The sequence below is a fragment of the Pteropus alecto genome, unplaced genomic scaffold (assembly GCF_000325575.1).
Source record: "Pteropus alecto unplaced genomic scaffold, ASM32557v1 scaffold35, whole genome shotgun sequence".
Taxonomy (NCBI): domain Eukaryota; kingdom Metazoa; phylum Chordata; class Mammalia; order Chiroptera; family Pteropodidae; genus Pteropus; species Pteropus alecto.
Window position 1 is genome coordinate 6,927,178 of NW_006437828.1, and position 12,299 is coordinate 6,939,476.

The window sequence follows — 12,299 nt, forward strand, 5'->3', positions numbered from 1 at the left end:
AGACTTTTTAAGATTATAAAACAGAAGTGAATTGTGAGTACCTAAAATAAAGAAGAAAAGTGTTGGCTTCCCTTACTGAGGTCGGAACCTTCTGTAACCCGCTGCGGTTCATCCCGACAGACACGGAACCGCTTTCACTTCCTGGGTCACTTCTTCCGGGTTGATACTTGATTCCCTGCTCCACCTCCGTATTGACGCTTCTCCGAGGAGTAGTCTTTGGGCGTGCGTAACAATGAGGGAACAGAGAAAACGAGAGAAAAATGACAGCGAGAAACAAAAAAGTGACAAAGCAAGAAAAATTCCCAAGAGACGACCACGCGGCGTACGAATCCCAAGCGGGAGCCCAGGGCTTGGGTTGCCGAGCAAGGGCGCCGAAGGAGGTGTGGGCGCCGGGGCCGCCTGAAATGTAGAATGAACTACAACTCCCAGAAGCTCCCGCGCGGGAATCCTGGGAGTTGTAGTTTATCTTCGGATGGACGCCCGGCCATCCCACCCCGCTGAGCCAAAGGTGGAGCTTTGGTTTTCACAATTTTAGATAAACCCAGGAGGGAGATTCTCTACAGTTTTGATTAAGAGATCAAGATTTACAATATATTAATATACAGTTACAAGAGTTTCCTCATCTATGGAGCCACTAAAGCAGTGATTCTTAATGATCCCCTTTTCATCCAAAATTTAGGGGATTCTGCATGTTAATAGCTGTTCTTTAGCTTCCATTGCCTATGAAAATACCAAATGACTAAATGAGACTAAATTTATATTCTTAAAAATCATAACGGGAACCAAAAGATAAATATTTCTACAAATTAGTTATTTTATAGCTAATAAAAATAGGGGCTCAACTTAAGTTCGTAGCTTGTAAACCACCGATTAAATAGAGAATATAAAAATCCAAATAAACAATTGCGGAGAATTGCAAACATATTGTCTTACTTTGAATATTACAGTGGCAGACAGCCCTTAGCGATCACATTTACAGGCCATTTGACCTCTATCCTCAATATTTCTTCCTGAAAAGCAAAGGCAAAAAGAATTGCATATTACCAACTGAACAGGATATTTGTTTGGGCTATGAATATATATATAAAAAGGAGAATTAACCATAAATGTAAATGACTTAAAGGTCTCTATTTCTACCCACAACATATTAGATACTATCCCACATGGTTTAAACTTACTAATTCGTTTCATCCTTACAACAACCCTAGAATACCCATTTTGCAGAAGAAAAACCTGTGGCACAAAGCACTTAAGAAGTTTGTCCAAGGTAAAAGAACTAACAAGTGACAGCTGATGTTCAATCAAGGCTCTCAGTCTCAATAACCTGGGGCTACTAAGCTCTGATACTGCCTCCCTCCCCCAAAAAGAAAAACATTCAATCATCCAGTAAAAATTGAACACCAGTTATGTGCTCCTCACTGTTACAGATGTAAGAATTCAGCAATGACTAGAAAAGATAAAAAATCTTTGCTCACGTGGAGCTCATGTTCCAGCAGAAAACAAATTCCAACGACCATAGAATTCATTTGCCTAAATTACCCAACAAAATCCTTTGTTTCTTTGAATTTGTGCGTGTAGACATATAAATAAAATATTACATATAAAGCTTTATTCTCGTTAAAAAATAATGCTATGGACTGAATTGTGAACTCCCCACCCCCCAAACTCTATATGTCAACGCTAATCCTCAACATGACTGTACTGGAGATAGGACCTTTAAGGAGGTGATGAAGGTTAAATGAGGTCATAAAGGTGGAACTCGGACCTGATAGGATTAGTGCACTTATAAGAAGAGACACTAAAGAGCTTTTGAGGTCTCTATCTGTCCCCCTTTGTCCCTCCACAAGCCCAAAGAGATCATGTGAGTACACAGCAAGACGGCAACCACGTACAAGCCAGGAGAAGAGGCTTCAGAAATTAAACGTCTTGCTAGTACCTTGATCTTGGACTTTCCAGCCTCCAAAACTGTGAGAAATAAATTTCTGTTGTTTAAGACACCCAGTCTATGGTATTTTGTTATGGCAGCCCAAGCAGGCAAAGACACTTGCGTATGTAAAAATGTATTGAGATAAACGTGAAACTTAAGAAAAACAAAAATATGGTACATATGTAGTTATTAATATGTGAAGATGTTCACAATATATTAAGTGAAAGAGGATGTTTAAAAAAACTCAGCAAACTTCATTTAAAAAAATTATACGTGATTCTATATATTTAAAAGTCTGGTGGAATTATAAGAAATCTTTATTTTCCTCTTTATAGTATTCTGCATTTCCGGAAGTTTTGTGATGAGTATTTTTGTAAACAAGAAAACTATGAAAGAAAAAAAAGATATTTTTCAATGTTGGTTGAAAAAAACCTTATAGAAGTTATTGAGTCACTTTATGAAGTTAAATAACTTTAACTTCCAAAGAGTCTGATACATTACAGGATAAAAAATTGAAGAAATAGTAACCAAAAAAAGAGGTTTATTTATTTATTTATTTTAAAAAAAAAAACATTTTGATTAAATTAGAGCTGCCACGTCTGAAATCTTTCTCATGATAAAGTCGACTATAAATAGTTTCTCTGTTGAATGAGTTTGTAATTATCACTAATAATTTGGTATCCTTCTGAGGAACTAAATGACCTCTGTCCCCCTCCTCCAACTTGAAGCAAACTAAACAACAAAGTAGGTGGGGCTGTGTTTCAGATCCATTTAGAACAAACTCAGCCCCAAATCCAAAGGGGTAGAGGATAGAGATTTTCACCCGTTTCACTCTTAGAGACCTCCAGATTTTTTCAAAGATTCTGAGGACACTCATGTCTAAAGTTCTAACAGGAGGCTGATTAGTGTCCTGCAGGGATCCACGTCAATAAAGTGTCACTTAGGGCTTTCCCTGCGAGCAACAGAGCACCAGGACTTCCTCAGCCCTGGACATTCTCGGGCAGCCAGACCAAAGTGGGTGTAGAGATTGTTCTAGGCTAAGCTGAAACCTTTGGTCCTGTCTTGGAAACTTTCAGAGGCACTGAGAGCAACATAAAATCCCAGCGCACAGCCATAACTGTGAAGGTGCACTTGACTTTCTGGTTCCCTGGAGTTTTAGGCTCTTACCATGTCTCGAGACATCCCGCTGTGTGAAGTTTGAGATTTTAATCATGTATATTTTACTATAGAAATAGTGAAATTATTGAGCAATTTAATACAAAATTATTTAGCAATTTAATACAAAATTCGAGCTTTCAGGTGGAAAGGAAGTAGCAAAACAAAGGTTATTCTACTTGTACTCTTATAAATTATTTTCCCTTAGAGAAGCAGAATATGAAGAATAAAAAGGCAGCATTTCATATAAATGTATATGTATATTCATGCTGGTTCTCAAATTTTTCTTCGCTTGAAAAAAAAATGCTAAGAAATGCGCCACCTGCTGGCATTATTGAAACTACATCACTCAAATAATTTTCAGTCACATGTTTAAGAGGCTTTGATAGGTCAACCTACTATCTGTCATTTACTCTTAAAGTAAAAAAAAAAGCAAAGACAATTCTTAGACTAACTCATTCTGGGAACTACTTTTTACCCCCTAAACTAGTATTAGCCTAGGTCAAAGTCAGCTTTGTTAACAAGATCATTTATTGTTATCTCTTATAACTTCTTGGTAATTTCATCTCTTCCATCCAGCATCTAAATATTTTTCTTAAATTATTTACTTGGTTTTAAATTGTACACTTCCAAATCTTCATTTCAATAAATTTTATTTTCCCATCATTTTCCCCTTGAAATATCCTTTATAAGTAGTTTTCAAATACTGTTTATAAGCATTAAAGTGTTTTTCAACTGAGATCCAATGCGCTCTATATTGAGAAACATAATGTAATCTATACTGTGTGTATCTTTTTTTTCCTTTTTATTATGAAAATTTTCAAACAGACCCAGACTCAGACTCAAATTTACATTCTTTTGACAAAACTACTTCATAGGTGGGTTAACTACTTCCAAGGAAAATACAAAATATTTAGTTATGTCTTCCAAAAGTTATGCTAGAAGCTCATAAGTGCCTAGATTCATTATTTTATTACAGCTTGCAAAATGGTGATATTTTGTCATTCAGCTTCGTTAGCTGGAACCTCTTTAACAAGAAACTTTCCTTCATACACTATCTGTTGCCCTTGCTTTAAAAATTTTAAAAGGAAAACTTTTAAATTTTATAAAAGTAGAGAGGTGAACAAATTCAAAAGCTTGCTTTCTGAACAATTTTTAGGGGTTCCAAATTCTATTTCAATCTTAACTCTCTTTTTTTTTACTTTAGTAATGAAGCAATTATATGCAATTCCCAAATCCCAAAAGCTCTGAAGAACTTTATGTTTCAATTCAAAGACAAAAATATCTTTGAAAACTGAAGGCTTTTTTTTTTTTTTTGGCAACTTATTTGATGGACAAATCTGCCCCAGCACAAACCAATTTGGCAGGCAAATCTGACTGGGATTGATGCAGGGCTATTTACATCTGTATTTCTCTCACTTGGAATAAATATTCATATGTTTTACTGAAAAAATACTTATCTATTGAATTACAAGATACTGCCCAGATTGTGTTGAGAGTGTAATGCAATATACAGTATATGCATTTACCTTTCTAACTCCAAAATATCCTGAAGTTTGAAAGTTGTTTATCTGAAATACTGGTCCCAAGTTTTTCAAGTAAGGAACCATGAACCGTAGCAATAATATAGTAGTTAACATTCACTGAAAACTTATTCTTTACTAGGTAATGCCCTGAGTGTTTTACATTTGACTAACTCAATCTTCACAACACCCCTGTGCAGTAAGCTCAACTGCGCTGCCCACTTTAGGAAACTGAGGCCCGGCGTGGCTAGATGAGTTGGTCAATCTTATGGTCAAAGGGATTCGAACCAAGATGACTGGGCTGCACCGTGACCTTGTTTCTGCTGCCTGCATTCTCTCTCTCACTAGATGGCACATGGTTCTTCCAGTGTTCCACACTCTGACGGGATTCCAGCCTCTTCCTTCTGTCACGACCCCCTCCAAGAGCCTTGTGTTTCATCTCAACCAGATGACTCCCATTTCTCCAAAAGGTACTTTCAAACGTGTCTTTTTTATGCATATTGCTAAAGGATATTTATAAAGCTACGATTATGACCCTTGCATAAAAATGAAATGTACGTCTGTTAAATTTATTTGTTTGTTTGTTTGTTTTTATGAGTTAAAGAGAAAACGTAAATATGCCATAAGGAACGTGGTAATGAATCTGTTTAAAAAATGAAAAACTGGTCAAGGTACACAAGGCAGTAATTACTCGCTTCTCCATTATACACGGTTTGCATTTCTAAGGACGAGAATCACTTGCATTGTTAGGTGTTTTCTACAACTTAAAAGAGTTGAAAAATAGCTCAAAGGTAATGAAAAATAATTTATTCAACAGGATGTCCTGTCACTTTTTTGCCCATTTCAATGTCTCACAATTTTTCTTGATAATACTAATTCCTCTTCCTGGAGTGCGATTGTTTCAAGTTGACTTCATCATCCTAGTACTTATTGAATATTTACTATGTGCCAAGCACTCTGCTAAGTGCCACAGGTTCAATGGTGAGGAGAACAGACATCAGTCCAGATGTCATTGTTTTTCATAGATCAGCTCATCTAACTGATCGAGTCCCTGTGATTAGTTAGATGAAATCTCAATTACTTCTCTTAGAATTTTGCTGAATCTTTTCTTGTATTATAGTTGGCAAGTTATATTCATTCTAGATTTTACAGTTCTGAGGAGCAAGATACGAATCCCAAATTCTGAATATCTTGCAAAGATGATAAATTATTTTCTGTTTTCGAGAGGTTGTAAACAACTGTAGTTCAACTGAGCAAACAAGTTTTTGACTCTGCTGCATGTAGGATGCCATGCTCTGTGCTACAGGAAGATGATTAATTCAACAACAACAAAAATTTTAAGCACCGATTGTGAAACATGGGGAATACACAGTCAGATGAGACACGTATCATCCAAAGGAACTTCAGTCCAATGGGGGAAGTGAACAGCCTCAGCAGAGTTTGATGAGCGCTATGTCAGAGGAGAGTACTGAGTGTTTTGAGAACATGGAGGAGGGGCAGCCACATCAAAGTAGGCATCAGGGATGGCGTCTGGAAGAAGCTGGTGTTTAATGTGAGTTTTGAAGGACAAGGAGGAGTTAGCTAGGCACAGATAGGAAGGGCGTCACAGATGCTCACTGAGAATTTAGGAAATTTATGCGGACTGGTGGGATGTGAGGCTATAAAGATAGGCAGGAACCAAATTATAAAGAACTTCAGATACTTAGGTAAAGAGGCTCAGCTTTCTCCTGAAAGCCAGGGGAGGATTTTGAGCAATAAGAGTCATTAGATTTGTATTTTACAAAGATCACATGGTTGGCTGAATAATGCCCCTCACTCCTCCAAATGTCCACATCTTAATCTCTGGAATCTATGAATGTTCCCTTATATGGCAAAAGGAGACTGTGCGGATATGACTATTTTAAAATGGGGAGATCATCCTGCATTATCTTGATGGGCCCAATGGAATCACGAGGGTCCTTAAAGAGAGATGCGATAGAGTTAGAGTGAGAGAGACGTGAAGAGGAAGCAGAGGTCAGAGAGGAGAGAAGATGCTATGCTGTTAGCTTCGAAGATGGAGGAAAGGGACACGGGCCCAGGAATGTCGGCGGCCTTGAGAAGCTGCAAAAGGCAAAGAGACGAATTCTGTCCCAGAGCCTTCAACAGAACACAGTCCCGCAGACACAGTTCAGACTCTTGACCTCCAGAACTGTATGATGATAAATCTGTGTTGGCTTTGAGCCACTAAGTCTGTGGCAATTTGGTACAGCAGCAATAAGAAATACAGATTCCCTTGGCAGCTATGCAGAAAATGAATTGAAGGAGGCTGGCCAGGGATCCATGGAGACTAACCAGTATTTAGCACAGGGGCGAAATGCATGAGCTTTGGTGAGATGGCCCTCATTTCTTAGTTTTGTCATCTAGTGTAAATTTATTATTTTTTTTAAACTTTAGTTCTCATTTGTAAAAGGGGGAGAAGAGTGTTTTTCCTACAAGGTTTTCATGAGGATTAAATGAGAAATAGCACGTTATGTATCGTGCCTCATACAGAGTGCTCCGTAACAGTTATTATTAAATGATGACAGTAACTGAGAAGAAAGGAGAGAGGAGTAAAGAAGTTGATTTTGCCCAGGTTGGAAGGCACCGTTTTTGCTGAGAGGGGAAGAAAGAAGAAAAATGATGGGCGCTCTGCAAGTGTGGGTTGAATGAATGACTAGATAAGGAGAAAATGGTGTGATTCAGACCCTGGCAAGTTAAATGGCATTGAAGAACAGGTGCATGGAGAATGCGAGCGTGAGTGAGCCAGCCCAGACCCCCCGCACCGTGAAGGGTGAATAGCACTTGTTAAAGAATCAATGGATGTTTGTTAAAAGAATGGCAGGAAACTGTCAGCAGAACATGGATTGTCCCCAAGAGTCTGACTGAAGTCATTATTATCAGAAATTACAGGTGTATATAGAACATCCTTATAACAGCAGCAGCTCTTAGCTTCATGCTGGAGCCTCAATGTATGCCAAAAAACAAAACAAAACAAAACAAAAAACCTTCTGTCAGTGTTTCCCCGACAGGCTGGGAGCTCATCTTCAATGTGGGATGCCTGCTGTAATAAGTTTTCTTGGAGTTAAAAGAATATTGACAAATCTTGTTTAAAAAATAATTGGGAAAATAAGATAGTAGTCTGCTGGAATTTATGATTTAAGAGGTGGGGCAGGTCTCCCTGATTCCAAATTTGGACGTGGGAATGGGTAGCTAAAATAGAGTAGGGGATGAAAGTCTTTGGAGATGAAACCAAGAAACTGTAAGGCTGGGACTTTTTTAAAAAATAGACTTTATCTTTTAAAGCAGTTTTAGGTTAGCAGAAAAATTAAATGGAAGGTACAGAGATTTCCTATATGGAAACCTCGTACCCCCACATATATACAACCTCTTCTATTATCAATATCTCCCACCAGAGCAGAACATTTGTTTCAACTGATGAACCCACACTGACACATCATCATCACCCGAAGTCCATAGTTTACACAAGGGTTCACTCTCGGTGTTGTACACCCTCTAAGTTTGGACAAATTTATAGTCACATGTATTCACCATTACAGTATCATACAGAATAGTTTCGCTGCCTTAAAAATCTGTGCTCTGCCTATCCCTCCCTCCCTCCCGCAACTCCTGGCAATCACCGATCTTTTTACTGTCTCCATAGTTTGTCTTTTCTAGAATGTCACATAGTTGGAATCATACAGTATGTAGCCTTTTCAGATTGGCTTCTTTCACTTAGTAATACACATTTACGATTCTTCCATGTCTTTTTATGGCTTCGATAGCTCATTTTCTTTCAGCATTGGATAATTTTCCAGAATCTGGATGAACCAGAGTTTATCCAAGGCTAGGGTTTTGAACCATCCACATAGATACTGGAATCATAGTAGATGGATATACCAGGAGCGAAGCTGAAGAGACGACTACTGTCATCTGGCATAGAATGAATGAAGGATAGTGATCAGGAGGAAAAGGGGAAGAGAATGACAGAGTTGGTGGATACAGACTCAAAATAAATTTCCCTTTCCTTAAATGAAGGTGAAGTATTATGATTCGAAGGAGGCAGTGGGATGAGCAAAAATGCTGATTCTCCTCCAGCAACTCCTGTGATATGTAAGGAGAGGAAGGTGTAAAACGGGGCACGATGTCTTTGGTAAGGCTTGGGTACCGATTAAGGCGAGGAGGCAGGGAGTGCTCAGTGAAGGGGTGGAGGACAAAGCTGAGTGGAAAGGACAGGGCGGCCCACTGTGGGAAATGCTACAGGGAGGAGGAAGAAACCGTGGACTGAAAAAAACGTTCGGATTTGGCCACTATGCAATCCCCGACACGTAAGCGTCCCGAAGGAAGACATCTTTGTTACAAGACTGCCTGTCACAGTGTGCTCAGTAATTAAGTATTGAACAAACGAATTGGTGGTATTTCAGAGAACATTTTCAGAAGACTGTGGGAAGCAGAAGTCAAATCTTAAGGAAAAATAGAGTTGCCACTTTTTTTTGGAGAAACCCCATTATCACTTTCTTGTCCATTTTCCGTAGGTAGTCTGAGTGACTTTTTAACAAAATAAATCAGATCGTGTCACTTTCCTGCTTAAAATGCTGCAACGGCTCCCCACTGAACATGGGATAAAAGCGAACCAAACCACATTGCCCAAGAAAGTGAACCGTGCACAACCTGGCCCACAGCTTCAGCTAGCTGCACAGCACATTCTCTCATGTATGACCCTCCAACCCCTCCTTGACCCTGAAGTGCCCACCTGTTCCTTTTATGCTTTGACCATGCCAATCTTGTTCCCGCATTAGGGCATTCGCATGGGATTCTCTCTAGCTAGAATATGCTTTTCTGGCTTTTCACCTCGTTTGCTCCCTTCTCGTTCTTGAGGTCTCTGTTCACGTGACCGCCTCCCCAGAAATCATTCCTGAGTACCTGGTTGAAAGTAGCCCTTTCTTCGACCCCCATGGTCCGCGTAGGGACCTTGTTTTATTTCCTTCCTGGGACTTCTCGAGGTCTGGAATTCTCTCGTTTATTTATGTGTTTACTGTCTGTCTCCTCCCATTAGAATATAAGATATGTAAGGAGAGAGAAAATGCAAATAGCGGGGATGGGAGGGAATAGCTGCTGAATAGAAGTTCAGGAAAAGCAGAAGGAGCTGGCGCCACGTGCTGCACGGGAGGAATGCAGTGCTTCTCCTCTGCGACCGAGGCGGGTGGGAGAGGACAGACGCATCGGGGCATCGGACGTGTAATGCATGATGCCGTCTGATGCGTTCTTTCCTACCGGCCTTTAGTTATATGGTTAAATCGGTTATGGAGAGCGAGGCGGGTGGGACAGGACAGACGCATCGGGGCATCAGACGTGTAATGCATGATGCCGTCCGATGCGTTCTTTCTACCGGCCTTTAGTTATATGGTTAAATCGGTTATGGGAAGAGTAACGAATTAGTTGATTTTACTCTGCCGGCTGGCTCTGTTAGATATGCTAGAGAACATTCTTTTCTCCTCGGCTGTACGAGGCTTAGCAAGAGAATCACTGGCCCATATGATGTAGGTAGCAAGTGCTTCGGGATCTGTTAAGGTCTTTACAGATGTTGTTACTGTAAATTTACTGTGTGCGTGATTCTGAAAGAGGTACACCCTGCGCGAAGCACCAGGAAGGAACATCCGGGTGGAGACCCACCATGCCACCAGTCGGGCCTCAGCGTTCTTCCTGAGACAGCGAGCTCAGATTTACAATGCATTTGTTTTTTACTGTGGGCTTAGAGATGACTAAGCATTGCATTCACATAACCCTGCTGTGAAAGATTACAATAATGTTATTATAACCCCATTTTCTGTTGAAAGGTGGAAATAAGATTTGCTCTAGGCTAAACAGGAAGTCAGTAATAAAATGCCAGCCACTGGCTAATCCAGGCTTTCTGACTGTGCGTGTGTTACATCTTTTACATACTCTAAGGTTTAGGTTGACGGCTACCAGCAACATTATTGGTGCTGTTTTCAGTTACTCACCTCCCCCTCTCCTCCATCCTAGTGTAGACAGCCGAGGCACGTGTGCACGGCATGTCGTGGTGTGTGAAAGACAGATGCGGAAAATATTAAATATGAATATTCATAAGTACCGATTTCTCCGTGTTTGCGATTGCAGGTTTCCTTTGTACTACTGGGAGACGCTAGGGAGGCTGTGGAGAGGGGAAGTCGGCAGTGGGGTGCCCATGAAGCATCAGCGTAGGCGGCCTGATTTAGGGGTGGGGAGAGCCATGGTGAAGATCAGGCAGCTGCCACAGAGTTAATGATTTGTAGTAAGTTAGGCTGGGCAAGGCCCACAGGAAACTTTCATAAAAGATGAACATTTCTTGTCTCCAAATATTTACAGTTGGCATGATACTACCGCGCCCCTTCTCTTTTATTTTCTTAATTTAATTAATCATTTTGAAATCGGCCTTGAGGCGAGGCAGAGTGGCTTGAGCTGGCTGAAGTACATTCTAGAAAAGTCCATATCCTATCAGAGTCAAGGGATGGCCAGACTGGCGCACTGGAGCTTCAACTTTTCCCACAATTAACCCTTTATTCCCGAGGATGTAGATAAACTGGGAGCCAAAGAATTTTCAGGAATAGTAATGCTATTGTGAGCAAGCAGTGGGTGGGGGACTACGGAAGTGGTTGGGTATGAGCTCGCTGCGAGCTGGCACTTCTCTGCCCCTGCTCGGTCGTCTAGACTGCCCCTAGCGCAGGTGCCAAGCAGCCGAGTTCCCCAGGAAGCCCTCCCTGACTACTTCTTGTCTAACAGTTTGGGGAGCCTAGTTTCTGTCCTGAACCCATAGACCCTTCTGGACCTCCCCCTTTTAAATCACAGTCTCTTCCCTATTTTAAAAGACTCCTGTGATACTTTCTGTGATACTGAGGCTAGAGGGGAAAAACCCCAACTCACCTCTGATTACAGTCTTTAAAATACAATTATGCATCAATTACACTGTAGTTCCCACAAATGTGCACAAATTAAGATCCAGAACATGTGTAAGTTTATATACCTAGTATTTCCATATTCCTTAATATTAAACCTATATCGTATGTATGGCTATTCCTGTCAACGATGGTCACCCATATCTTTCTAGACTCACACATTTCTATCACTATTCTATCTTTTCCTGCTTTGTTTTGTTCTGGGATGTGCTACCTTTTATGTGTAATAGAAAGTGTCCCAGAGTTGTAAGATCCTGGGATTCATCTTAGGCTACAAGCCTAACAATCAGAGGACAATAAAAGTCAGCGACTTATGAGGGGCGACAGCGCGTGAGCCCCACCGGAGCCGAGGTTCCGGCGAGAGGAGCGTTGGCGCGGCCCCGGCCCCCCCAGGGCTTTCCCACGGCCCCCGCGCATCCTCAGGCCACCTGACAATTGTCTTGTTTTAAAAGGATTTTCATCTGATGAAAAGCATGTCAGATACGGGATCTACGAGGTCAGGCAACAACCGGGGTGGTTATTTCTCATTCCACACAGATGTGGAAACTGAGTCCCGGCCACCAGCACAGTCGATAACAGACCACAGGTCCTGAGCCCACAGAGGGGTGAGGATCCAGCTGGAGTGAAGCGCGCCTCGTTTCACACGGCCTCACACGCTCTAAGGCCAGGAAGCCTGGAGCCCCTCTGAGCTGTGTTTTCCTAAACCTGCAAAGGCACAAGTATATT

General features: G+C 40.9%; 1 protein-coding gene across 3 annotated transcripts in view; it reads right to left on the reverse strand.

Annotated features, from left to right (window-relative positions):
- MTRF1 (mitochondrial translation release factor 1) overlaps positions 1-392 on the reverse strand; it is a 30,302-nt gene extending 29,910 nt beyond the window's left edge. For 2 of the 3 annotated variants that reach the window (XM_025049026.1, XM_006914947.3), the window contains exon 1: positions 42-392. The gene's annotated coding sequence lies outside the window, so the exon portion shown is untranslated. The remainder of the gene's footprint in view (positions 1-41) is intronic. The other variant, XM_015591790.2, reaches the window with a different exon arrangement.
- Between the last annotated feature and the right edge of the window lie 11,907 nt (positions 393-12,299).